We start from the raw sequence: 12,306 nt of genomic DNA on the forward strand, positions 1-12,306 counted from the left end.
CCACAGAAAGCAGCACTTGCTAATAAACACATTCTGCATTAAGCCGTGCAAGCTATGAGAGCACCCAACATTTGCAAACAAGTGTGAAGGATTACATCTTTTTGCAGAAGATTGCTAAAAACTGCACCATGTACCTATCCTGGGGAAAGAGAAGAGAAGAAGAGAAGAAGAGGAGAAGAGAAGAAGAGAAGAAGAGGAGAAGAGAAGAAGAGAAGAAGAGAAGAGAGGAGAAGAGAAGAGAAGAGAAGAGAAGAGAAGAGAAGAGAAGAGAAGAGAAGAGAAGAAAGAAAAGAATGGTAACAGCATTACATACTCGAGAGATTTAAAAAAGCATAAAAATTTTTGGTTGATATACAAGCCTTCTTGTTGCTAGTTGCAGACTTGACATATTAGTTATTCACATGAAGCCTCTGGAAAAGCAGTAATGTTCTGTTCTTATCTTGAAAATGTGACATATTTTACTTGATGGAATGAATTGTATTCTAGGCACTTCTTAGATCCACTGAGATCTAAAAAAAATTCTCTATATTGAGATTTTTAACATATCTGCTAGCAAACTCAGAAATTGAAGTGTAAAATCCAAGGTACCATGAAGATTTGAAATAGTCTTAATTTTATGCGGTAGTTCAACATCAAGTGTCAGAGAACACAGCTGAAAACACTGATTCTATCAAGATAAGCAATACGGTATTTTTATTTAATTAGTGACGTATGGATCAGTCTCAGTGAAGAGTCACTCTTTGCTTATTCACTAAACAGAGCCACAATACAAAATAGCATATGGTAAATGAAGACATCAACTGAGAGCTGTATTTTCCTGTGGTAGAGAGCTATGAAACTTGAGCTATTTCATTACATGTAGCCTAACTTTCTGGACCTGAACAAATACTTGTTTAATGAGGGAGTTAGCCACAATAGGATTTCACCATTTGCAGCATCAGAATAATGAAAAATAGCCCTATTGAATGGAGTTTCAATATATAGTACTTCCCTTGATGTTACTCAACAGTAAGAAAAAAGCAATGCAGAATGTGGTACGAGGGGCAATATGTTTACCTCATAAAGGTTGTGTCTAGATCAGATAGCATGAGATTGGTAATTACAAATGAGAGGGAGGCCACCAATTTGGTGGGTCAGGCTTTGCACTGAAAAGTGAAATGCATTCAATATTGTCCAGACTAGACTTAGCTAAACTCTATTTGCCTGTGCTTCATGGCTGTGGTTAGCGTTGTGGCTAATGTCTAATTAACAATTAAATAATTGACTCTTGCTTGACAGAGGCTTGTCCATGCATGCCACAAGGCCCATCAGTATAGGGGACTAAAGAAAGTTTTATGTACAGGCTTGATAGAGAGTGAACACAAGGAAGAACTGTTTAATAGTTCTTAGTGAATATCAGGTTCTCCTAATTTTAATAAAGTTCTGACAGTAGTTCATGAAGAAAACAGTTCTCTGTAGAGCCTCATTATTGTCACATAAGTGTCAGCATTTGGCTGGATTACTTGAACTTTCCAAGCAGAATATATTGATAGGCAAATGGAAATCACTGGTAAGCATTATCACAGAGGAGATGCAAAGAACACTGAATGTTCACTTTTTCTTTAAAATGTCATGGAAATGTCTGCCAGATAATTATAATTTGCTTTTCTACAATAATTACTCAAGACTTTTGTCTCTGCCATTATAAGCACTTGGACTAGGAACTGTCAAGCTGAGTTTATTAATCTTAGTGGATGTTTCTGCTTTAAAGTCCTTCAAATGTATATTTGAGTGAGACAGGTATCTATCATAGCAGAAGTGTAGAATCATTACCATCTGAAAGTGTCTCAGTGCAGTGTCTCACTGTTGTTAATTTTAGTAATTTGGAATAGCTTTAAAAACACTGTGAAAAGTGAAAAAGCTGAAGGGCACTCAGCTGTCAAAATAGCACAGCTTTTGGAAAGGAGTTTGTCCCCCAAAAGAAGAAAAACAAGTTCATGAGTTTTGCAAATGGCATTTCTTTCCATAACAACACTTCTTCACAATGAAATAGGTAAGAATTGCAGCTGATGTCAATTGGATTCTGTGTGTCCTTATAAAATGAACTACTGGCTTGTAAGCTGGTGTATATTCCATAAGAGAAGAAAAAGTAATATCCAAGAAATTTAAAGACTCATCTTAAAGTTTCAGTGTAATCCACATGCCTGCAGCTCTTGGCCTCCTGCCCTTCTTTGAATGAAAGACTTTGTGGGACAAGTGGAGCTGGTCATCAACTTTCACCCCCTAAGATGGGGAGGGGGATAGACATCAAGCAGGTGCAATTTTTACTGCATTCAAACCCAGGCTGGAATCAGGATTTTAATCACACCTTTAATGGAACTTCCAACCTAGGTAACGAGACCTTTCACTCACTGATTGTCTAGCCTTGGCACGTTGAATATGCCAGCTCCATTTGTGTACAGATACCTGGCGAACACTGGGGATCCAGCACAACATTGCCAGGTGTAGCATGTGTGTCTATTACCAAACACTTCTGTGGCTCTGAGCATCTGTCTCAGAAGGGTTTTTTCAACACCAGAATGATTCCCAGAAGACAGACAGATGGTACCATCTGTGCAGTTTTCTGATTTCCAGCTTTAGTGTTTGCTGCAATCTCACTGGGTACATCTTTTATTTAGGAATAATTTGTTCAGTTTATGCTGCTGACTGATTCACATTTAGAATCGTCCTAAAAATTTCTAGGGCCAGTGGTCATCTCCCTGCCTCTTTTGTGGTTCTCAGGAAGCTTGTTTTGATGGAAATGAGTCACAACCTTAGAGCATGCTTCACTCATCATATTGTCAAAGCAGAAACACAGATAAGCAAAAAATGTGCTTGGGGAGAATTACTGGGCCATATACTTAGATATGACACAAAATCCCTTGAAGCAGACTTAGAAGAGAAAATTTTAAATAGTTACCATTTCAGTAAATAGAAAGAATAAAAAAATCATACTGTGCTGTGATTCTTAACAACATAGGTATCTATTATCCTAGCCTTATCTTCATTTGCTTGCAGTTTTAAAACTTTGCGTAGTAGCTAAAAATAAGGAGAAACATAATGTACATTCTTTAAGAGGGGCAATTAGTCTCCTACTGGAGGAATGTCAGATATTTTTTTCCTCCCAATCAGGGCAGTTTCATGATGAAGCTAAACTGGCTTTTTATTTTCCATGCAAAGTTTCCATGGTAACAGCATGTAATCATGATATTTGTAAATAGCAACTACCCATGTAACTTCACAGCCACTTGGAATATTTTTTGCCAGAATTTTAACATCCCTGAAATGTCCAACTCTGTCTTCTTACAATTTTACTGCCAGTATACATAATGATTTGGGGATATTTCTGTTTAGGAAATCATCAGTGATGTAGCAGCACTGTAATATGTATAAGTGTATGTTGTGTGTGTGTGTACAGGTGTACACTCATGGACACATATTTATAGTGAACATTGTCTGGCAATGGCACATCCCATTATAAATCTTTATTTTTCAACTTCTTATAACTTTGCCAAGTTGAGGCCACTCAGGCTGAATGCCATTCAGCCCAATTTACGTTCTAGAGATTTCTTTGTGCTGATAATTTGAAGTTTCAGCTAACCTTTTTCAGTTGTAGCCAAGAACGTAGCTATGGAAGAAAACAACTTTATGCCTTCATGGGGAAGATTCTTACAGCTTTTTCGGCAAGCCCTGGAACAGGGCTGTAGAGCACGTGGATGATGCCTTGCTGTCACAGCTTTTTGCTGTCCTACTAAGAATTAACTCAAATGTGGCCAAGTTTTAATTCTCTGAAAAATCTCATCTCATATATGCAATCTTGCCATCCTAAAATTCATAGCTTGAATTTGCTAACATTTCTACCTGCATAAAACACAATTTAGTCCCTGAGAACTCCTACGTGCTGACTGGCTGCATGTGCGCCATCCCAAATCGACTGAGTGTGCACCACTCTACTGCTCCAGGGCTAAATGACACTTGAACTCTAACTGCCTTTGCTTGAGTTCAGTGTAGACTGGGGACAAGAAATGAAAGCAGAAACAGAGAGAAAGGGAGAAGGACTCTTCTGTGAGACCTGCATATATGGTTAACATTAAACAGGTATTGAAAGGCTCTGCGGAGTAAGGATGCAGTGCATGTTTTTAACAAAGCCATTTCCCTGAATCCCTCGAATTGCATCCCTTGCAAGCTTGGTATCTTTCCCATTTCCACCCCATCCACCTTACATTCCCAAGAACACTGCTTCATGTGGCATTATAAATCAAGAATATAGTTTTTGGTTTTGACCTAAGTGGTCTGTATTGGAATGTTGTCAGTTGTTTTCCACTAGGAGAAACTGAGAGTGAAATACAGTATTACTTTGATGTAGCCCTTTTCTTTTCCAAAGAATATACAAAGATCCATTTCCTTGGGCACAGGAGGAAATAAGCAAAGATGGTTTCTTTACTCATAGTATCTAGTCTCTTCCAGCTTGCAGTTGGCCAGACAAGTTCATTCTGGCCATCATCCTAAAACCAGTCCTTACTGCCACTTTAGCTTTCGCTGGCTCCTCTGTCAAATCCTCCAGAGTTGTAACAGTCCTGGACAGACAGAACATAGCCTTCACTCACAACAGGACATAATTTTTAAGAAAAATCAAAAATAGCAACAGAAAAATCCTTGCAGGTTGTCGTGGCTTAACCCCAGCCAGCAGCTAAGTACCACGCAGAGCTCACACACTCTGCCCCCACCCAGTGGGATGGGGGAGAATATTGGGGGGAAAAAAAGTAAAACTTGTGGGTTGAGATACGAACAGTTTAACAGAACAAAAAGGACGAAACTAATAATGATAATAATAACAATATTAAAATGACAATGATAATAATAAAAGGATTGGAATATACAAATGATGCGCAATGCAATTGTTTACCACCTGCTGACTGAAGCCCAGTTAGTTCCCGAGCAGTGATCTCCCCACCCCCACTCCCCCCAGTTTATATACCAGGCATGACATCACATGGTATGGAATATCCCTTTGGCCAGTTTGGGTCAGCTGTCCTGGCTGTGTCCCCTCCCAACTTCTTGTGCCCCTCCAGCCTTCTTGCTTGCTGGGCATGAGAAGCTGAAAAATCCTTGACTTAGTCTAAATATTACTTAGCAACAGCTGAAAACATCAGTGTGTTATCCACATTCTTCTCATACTGAACGCAAAACATAGCACTATACCAGCTACTAGGAAGACAATTAACTCCATCCCAGCTGAAACCAGGACACAGGTACACCAAAGTTAAACAATTATGTTGTTCAAAAATGAATGTACTGTTAACAAGAATTAGCAGCATCAGATATATTTGAAACATGCTGTATTGGGTCCGGCTGAGATGGAGTTAATTCTCCCCATAGCAGCCCTCGTAGCGCTGTGCTCTGCATCAGTAGCTAGAAAGGTGTTGATAGCACACCAGTGTTTTGGCTACTGCTGAGCAGAGCTGGCACAGCATCAAGGCTGTCTCTCCAACATTTTTGCCCCCCCCCCTCAATGGCAGGCTGGGGCAGGGTGGGATCTTGGCGGGGGGACATACCCAGGGCGGCTGACCTAAACTAACCAGACAGATATTCCATACCATGTGACATCAGCTCAGATATAAAAGCTAAGTAAAGGGAGAGAGAAGGGGGGCATTTTTGGTCTTCTGGAGCAACCACTACGCGTACTGAAGCCCTGCTTCCCAGGAAGTGGCCAGACATCGCCTGCTAATGGGAAGTAGAGAATAACATAATTTGTTTTTCTTTGCTTTTGCGCGCGACCTTTGCTTTCACTTTATTAAACTGTCCTTATCTTGACCCACAAGCCTTTTGTTATATTTTCTCCCCCCTGTCCAGCTGAGGATGGGGTAGTGATAGAACGGCTTTGGTGGGCACCTGGCATCCAGCCAGGGTCAACCCATCACAGTCTTTTTGGTGGAGAATGCGGGCAAGTGAGGAATTCGAGATAAGGATAGTAACTGAGAGAGGTAACGGGCAAAACATGGACTGAATGCAGCTAGAGAGTTGAGCTGCATGACAAGTGGGGAATTTTTATTGTTTTAATTGCGGTAAAGGGACGAGGGGTGGACTGTGTGTAAATTGTCCACTTTTTGTCGGTGTTGCGATGATATTATTTTGATTTCGGTGTGGGGAATTCTTTTTTGTTGATGTGAGTGAAGATTTTGTGTGATGAATGTAGATTTTAATGATAGTTCTTAAAAATGTGATGCACAGAGGCGAGGGGTGGAATGTATTGGCTTTGTGCGGCAAGGTTGTGGTAGCGGGGGGGTTACAGGGGTGGCTTCTGTAAGAAGCTGCTGGAAGCTTCCCCTGTGTTCGAGAGAGCCCAGACCAGCCGGCTCTGAGACAGACCCGCCGCCGGCCAAGGCCCAGCCAATCAGTGATAGTGGTAATGCCTCTGTGATAACATTTTTAAGAAAGAAAAAAAGTTAGGACAGAGGGAAACGGCAGCCGGAGAGAGCAGTCAGAACATGTAAGAGAAACAGCTCTGCAGACCCCCAGGTCAGTGAAGAAGGAGGGGGAGGAGATGCTCCAGGCACCGGAGCAGAGATTCCCCTGCAGCCCGTGGTGAAGACCATGGTGAGGCAGGCTGTCCCCCTGCAGTCCAGGGAGGTCCATGGTGGAGCAGATATTCACCTGCAGCCTGTGGAGGACCCCATGCCAGAGCAGGTGGATGCCTGAAGGAAGTTGTGACCCCTTGGAAGCCCACGCTGGAGCAGGCTCCTGGCAGGCCCTGTGGGCCCATGGAGAGAAAAACCCATTCTGGAGCAGTTTTGCTGGCAAGACTTGTGACTCCACGGGAGACCCACACTAGAGCAGTCTTTCCCTGAAGGACTGCAGCCTGTGGAAGGGACCCACACTGGAGCATTCGGTGAAGAACTGCAGCCCGTGGGAAGGACCCATGTTGGAGAAGTTCGTGGAGGACTGTCTCCTGTGGGTGGGACCCCACGCTGGAGCAGGGGAGGAGTGTGATGAGTCCTGCCGCTGAGGAGGATGAAGTGGCAGAAAATAACGTGTGATGACCGCAAACCCCATTCCCCATCCCCCTGTGCCACTGGGGGCATGGGTAGGTAGAGAATCTGGGCGTGAAGTTGTGCCCGGGAAGAAGGGAGAGGTGGACGGAAGGCATTCTGAGATTTGGTTTTATTTCTCATTACCCTACTCTGGTTGATTTGTAATAAACTGAGTTAATTTTCCCCAAATTGAGTCTGTTTTGCCCGTGACGGTAATTGGTGAGTGATCTCTCCTGTCCTTATCTCGACCCACAAGCTCTTTGTTATATTTTCTCTCCCCTGTCCAGCTGAGGAGGGGGAGTGGTAGAACAGCTTTGGTGGGCACCTGGCATCCAGCCACGGTCAACCCATCACACATGCTTAAAACTTAGGAATACCAGAAAAATATGCACATTTTCTCTTTTCTTCCTTCCAGATTCTAGGAAATAATCCTAATTTTTGCAGACAGACTTTTGAACTGAAGCAAATACTTTTCAGTGATTTCTGCACTAGTACTGGTACGTAGCTTCCAGTAGGCTGGAACACAGGCAACACAAGCTAAAACCTGTCTGCAAAAGACTCTGTAAAGCTCCTAACTTCTTGCTGCTTGATTTAAGTAATACTTTGTTGTAGTGTCTGGAGAAATAAATAGAATCAGTAATTCTTTACCTTAATAATAAATAAGATCAAATACACTCTTTCACTTTAGTAGTGAGCAAACGAAAAACGGTGCATAAAGCAATAGATATTTTTTAATATATCAAAACAATAACATTATTTTTCTTTCCTTCTTCACAACACTGAATTAATTTTCTGTCTTCTGAAAAACATTGGCATCAAATAAAAAGCAACAGGTCAGTGACAGGGAATACAAATTGGCTTCCTTTTCTAAGTGCTATTATTCTTACTCTTGATTCTGGCAAATATAAGACAAAATTGAAGGTAGTATTCATAACACTCTCTTGGAATTGTAAAATATTCTGATACCAGTTTGAATTATGTTAAAAATTTATCTGTAGCAGTTTACTTATCTTGAAGTTGGGGGGGGGAGGCAGATTCTAACTAGTTCTATGTAGAATTTTTATTGTTAAATTCTAACAAAATAATTTGTCAGTTGTATTTGTAAAGGGTCATGGCGACTTATAGCACTGTAAAAACAGAGCAGGTGTTCACTCTGCCAGAACAACTGCTAATGGCCTATAGGTCTGGGAAGTATCTCTCCTCCGCTTTTGAAACTAAAGGAGATTATTACAATGCTTTCAACAGTATTCAGCAAAACTGTAGCTGATGATTTGCAACATTAAAATAAGTCACAACAGTAACAAATATTTGTAAAGCCCCACTAAATGCCACAATGCAGTGGTCCTTGTCGTAAGCTCTTACTAATAGAAACAGGAAATACGTGTTTCCTTATTATTTGCTCTACCTTTGAGCAACTGTACACCTACTCTACAAAAGCTGTCCACATGTTTATCAATAGGATGCAGTGGCTTAAAATCTGCCTCCATTTAGTGGAAAAGAAATCTAACCAGTAGAGTAAGGATTTTACCTTGTAGGTTTATATTTATCTGTGTAATAACAGAGTAGAGTTGAGCTGATTAATGAGACCTTGATACTTACATACATTCCAAAATCTTTAATTTCATGTTTGTCTTTAATTTTGTAATTCCTGGCTTTCAGATGTTTGTTTGGGATCATTACAAAGTTCTTATCATGTTTTCTGTTGCACATTTTTAATCCCCACTATGATGGAAATAGTATTTTTTCCGGTTATTTGACCATATTACTTTTATCATATCATGCTTTGGAATTAAGAGCCAAGTTCACTGCCTGAAAAAAACCCCAATGTTTATCATGGAGAAGGAAATGCTGAGGCATAGTATACTTTCCTTATGTTAGCTATGCGTAAACTAGGTATACACTGAGTAAAAATACTTCTGATGCCCATAAAACAGAATCAAAAGCAATGGTTCTGCTGAATAATAAATCTTTCATGTCTGAATTTGTTAGATCTGTGCTACAGCTGGTGTCCACATGGACTATTTGTCTCAGAGGCTTTTGTGTACCTGAGGAAGATACCTGTGATGGACTTACGATTATAGAAAAGCATGTGTCCCATACAGAAATCCTGAAGGAATTAAACTCACATAAAAATGGAATGTGTCTACTACTGAGAAAGGGAAAAGAGTCAGGGATAATGGCATTCTGAAATACTTTCATAAGTTGATGTGTCAGCAGGGTTCAGGCAGATGCCCTCAGAAAATCAGAACACATTTGTACATTTCTTCATCTGCATACTACTCTTTGAATTGTGTTTGTCACCCAAAGTGTTTGATGAAGGAAATACACTTTTGAAGACTTTTATGATGGAGAGAGTGATAAGGCCTACAGAAATGGCATTTTGATCTTGTGGAAAAAAATTAAGAAGGAGAAGCATGAGAATAGCTCCTGAGTGGTGAAGAAAAGGGTAGGAATGGAAGACACCAAAAATGAGAAATGCTCATGAATATTTTTATAGCATTTACCAGTCTTATTGAGGGCAATCAAAACTGCCTAAAATCTACTTTTCAATCAAGATACCAACTCTTGGGGGTATTTTTTAATTACAGGCTCATTTGAGACTGCTGAACAATATAGACAAGCTATTAAAATGTATCCTGAATTAACATGACCCTCTATGCATCTCCATTGCATGCTCTTACTTGCATGCCAGTAAGTTTTGCTTCCTTTAGAATTTGTATTATGGGTTTAAAATACACAGACAACACAATTCAAAACCACCAAAACCCACCAAACAAAGTATTAAGAAGACAGTAAATAACTATCCATCTGTTTATATACAAACCTGGAAAACAGTTACCCAGATGAAAATGTCGCATTATTGCAATAGCTTCTAATTGCCACTGGGTGGTGGCTATCCAAGTCTGTAGGTATTGTAGATGCACAGATCGCCGAACAGTTCAAGCAATTCCAGATGAGACAGATGATAGCTGAGGAAATTCTTAGCAGTGCAGAATGGGGGTGGGGGTGGTGTTGGGTGTTTCAAGTATTATGGAATATTCCACAAAACATGGGAATTCATTTTGGAGCAAATACCATCTCACTGTAGATGGTATCTTTCCCTGTAGTGCCTTTATTGTCACTTCCTCATTTCTAAAAATTGAGCCCCCGCCAACAGATATATTGAAATGCCTAGGATTACATCTTCTCAAGCAATTTTTTTGTATCATTAGTGTGGTTACAGCAGATATGACCTCTCATCCCCTAGATAGGTCTCTCTCCTCTTACCCAAACAAACCACACTCAAAGTATTGCATTTTAGTGTGGGAGACAGTATTTCTGAGTCACCATTATACTCATTCCTGCCTAGATATTAATGGTTCCATTCTTTTTGTAATGTAGCTAGAGTCAATGCACCAACTCTCCATTTACTGTAGTATTCCTCTGCAACTGACCAGCATGATTGATGAATGTCAGTTCACATTTCTGGAAAGCGTATTACAGTAAGAGGGAGACATCTGATGATAATTAGAAAAGAGCAAGCTGTCCTACCTGTCATAAATGTCAGCAAGCTGTGAATCAATTTGTAATTCTGCTACAGAGAACATTATCACTTCTACATTTTACTACTGAAACTATGACATTGTACAAGGGAAATATCAGGTCTTCAGTTTTATTAGTTTTTAAAAATAATTTCCATATTTTTGTGATTTTTTTCCAATCGCATTTATATGTTTGTATTTTACTGGTTGACAAGGGTTGTGCACCATGCAACTGATCTATCGTTAATATACCAGTATAATAATTGCACAAACCAGACAGAAATGGGCTTATATATGTGCTGCCAGTGTGTAAGAGTTCAGATTGTTTCTGTGTCGTCTCTTTGGTGTCAGATTTTTGTTTTGGCTGGTCTATTTTCCACCATGGTGTATGGTGTTACACCATGAGACAAGTTTAAACTTACAATTCAGGCACAGTTTGCAGAATGCTATCTAGCATAAATAGTAGTATCCCTATGGTTTTTAGTAATAATGCACGGTGGGATAACAGAAAAGGGTGTTAATCGCATTGCATATCCCTAAGCAAGGGAAATTTTAGTGAAACTAGTTACCCGAGTTCAGCAGGTTTCTGAGGTGCCCTGTAAGGTCAGGTAAGCCTATAGATACCAGGTTCATTTGTGTGGGCTGTGTATTGACCAGGGCTCAACCTGTTGTACTAGAGACCTTCTTTAAGAAAAAGTTGATCTGCTATCTTTTATTGCCATCCCTTTGGGATTTAAGGAGTTGGTTTCTCCATAACATTTGTCTATCCAGACTGGCAGTTTGTTATAGGAGCAGGGCTGCTGCTCAGAATACCCCTGCAGTGCGTGATCACCAGTTCTCACCAGATACGACACTTGCCCATCTGCCTCCTGCCTGTTGCAGTTTCTTCGGTTTTGATGCCAGTATCACTCTCGCCAGCAACACGCTGGCTTAGGTATTCATGTGCAACGTAAGATCAATTAACAATGTATTTGCTGCCATGCTGGCAGTCCATGCTTTGGTAGTATTAGTCACGGTGCCTGCCAAGAACACCTCTGAACTAATGGCACTATTTGTACGGACTTTTCTGGACGAATCCTCTCTGCTCAGGCTGCCTCCAGACGCTCGCAGTTACGTTTCCTTGACAGATGTTGAACAGTGCTGAGTTATTGGCTTAGGCCTTTACCACAGACGTGTACAGCTTCACGTGTCATTTTTTTAAGGACTAGCCATAGGAATTCTGCATGGCTGTCACTCTGGTCTCTTTTCTGCACGTTCAGTAATGTCCACCATCTCTGGGCAAACTTAATCTACATATGTTCCTATCTCATCGCATCCTTGGGAGATACTTGGTGCTTTATCAAAAGGTTAATTCTAGGTCTTTTAGGATGAGAAGTCTGCATGTTTTGTCTGCAGATCAAATCGTGACCTTGACAGGTCCAGTTAGGTCTAAGAGTTGCAAGGTTGGCTTCCACCCATCAGCTGGAGGATGGAGAGTTAAGTTAGAAAGCCTCCCCACCTAAAATCGCAAAATCTTAAGCTTGGCTTGCTTATCTGTTTCAGTGTTGTGCCGAGTACAGTTCAGATTTCTAGAAAAGTTTCATGCGTTTCCCAGCTCTGAGCAAACAAAAACTACTGGAAAAGTAAGACTTTTCAGGAGGAGTTACCGCATTGACAGAAGTACCGTCCAGGTGCCTTACTTCGCTACCGGCACTCTTGGAGGTTCTGTTTAAGCCGTCTATCTTTTTCCTCCCAAC

Source organism: Accipiter gentilis, chromosome 6 (genome assembly GCF_929443795.1).
Source record: "Accipiter gentilis chromosome 6, bAccGen1.1, whole genome shotgun sequence".
Taxonomy (NCBI): Eukaryota; Metazoa; Chordata; class Aves; order Accipitriformes; family Accipitridae; genus Astur; species Astur gentilis.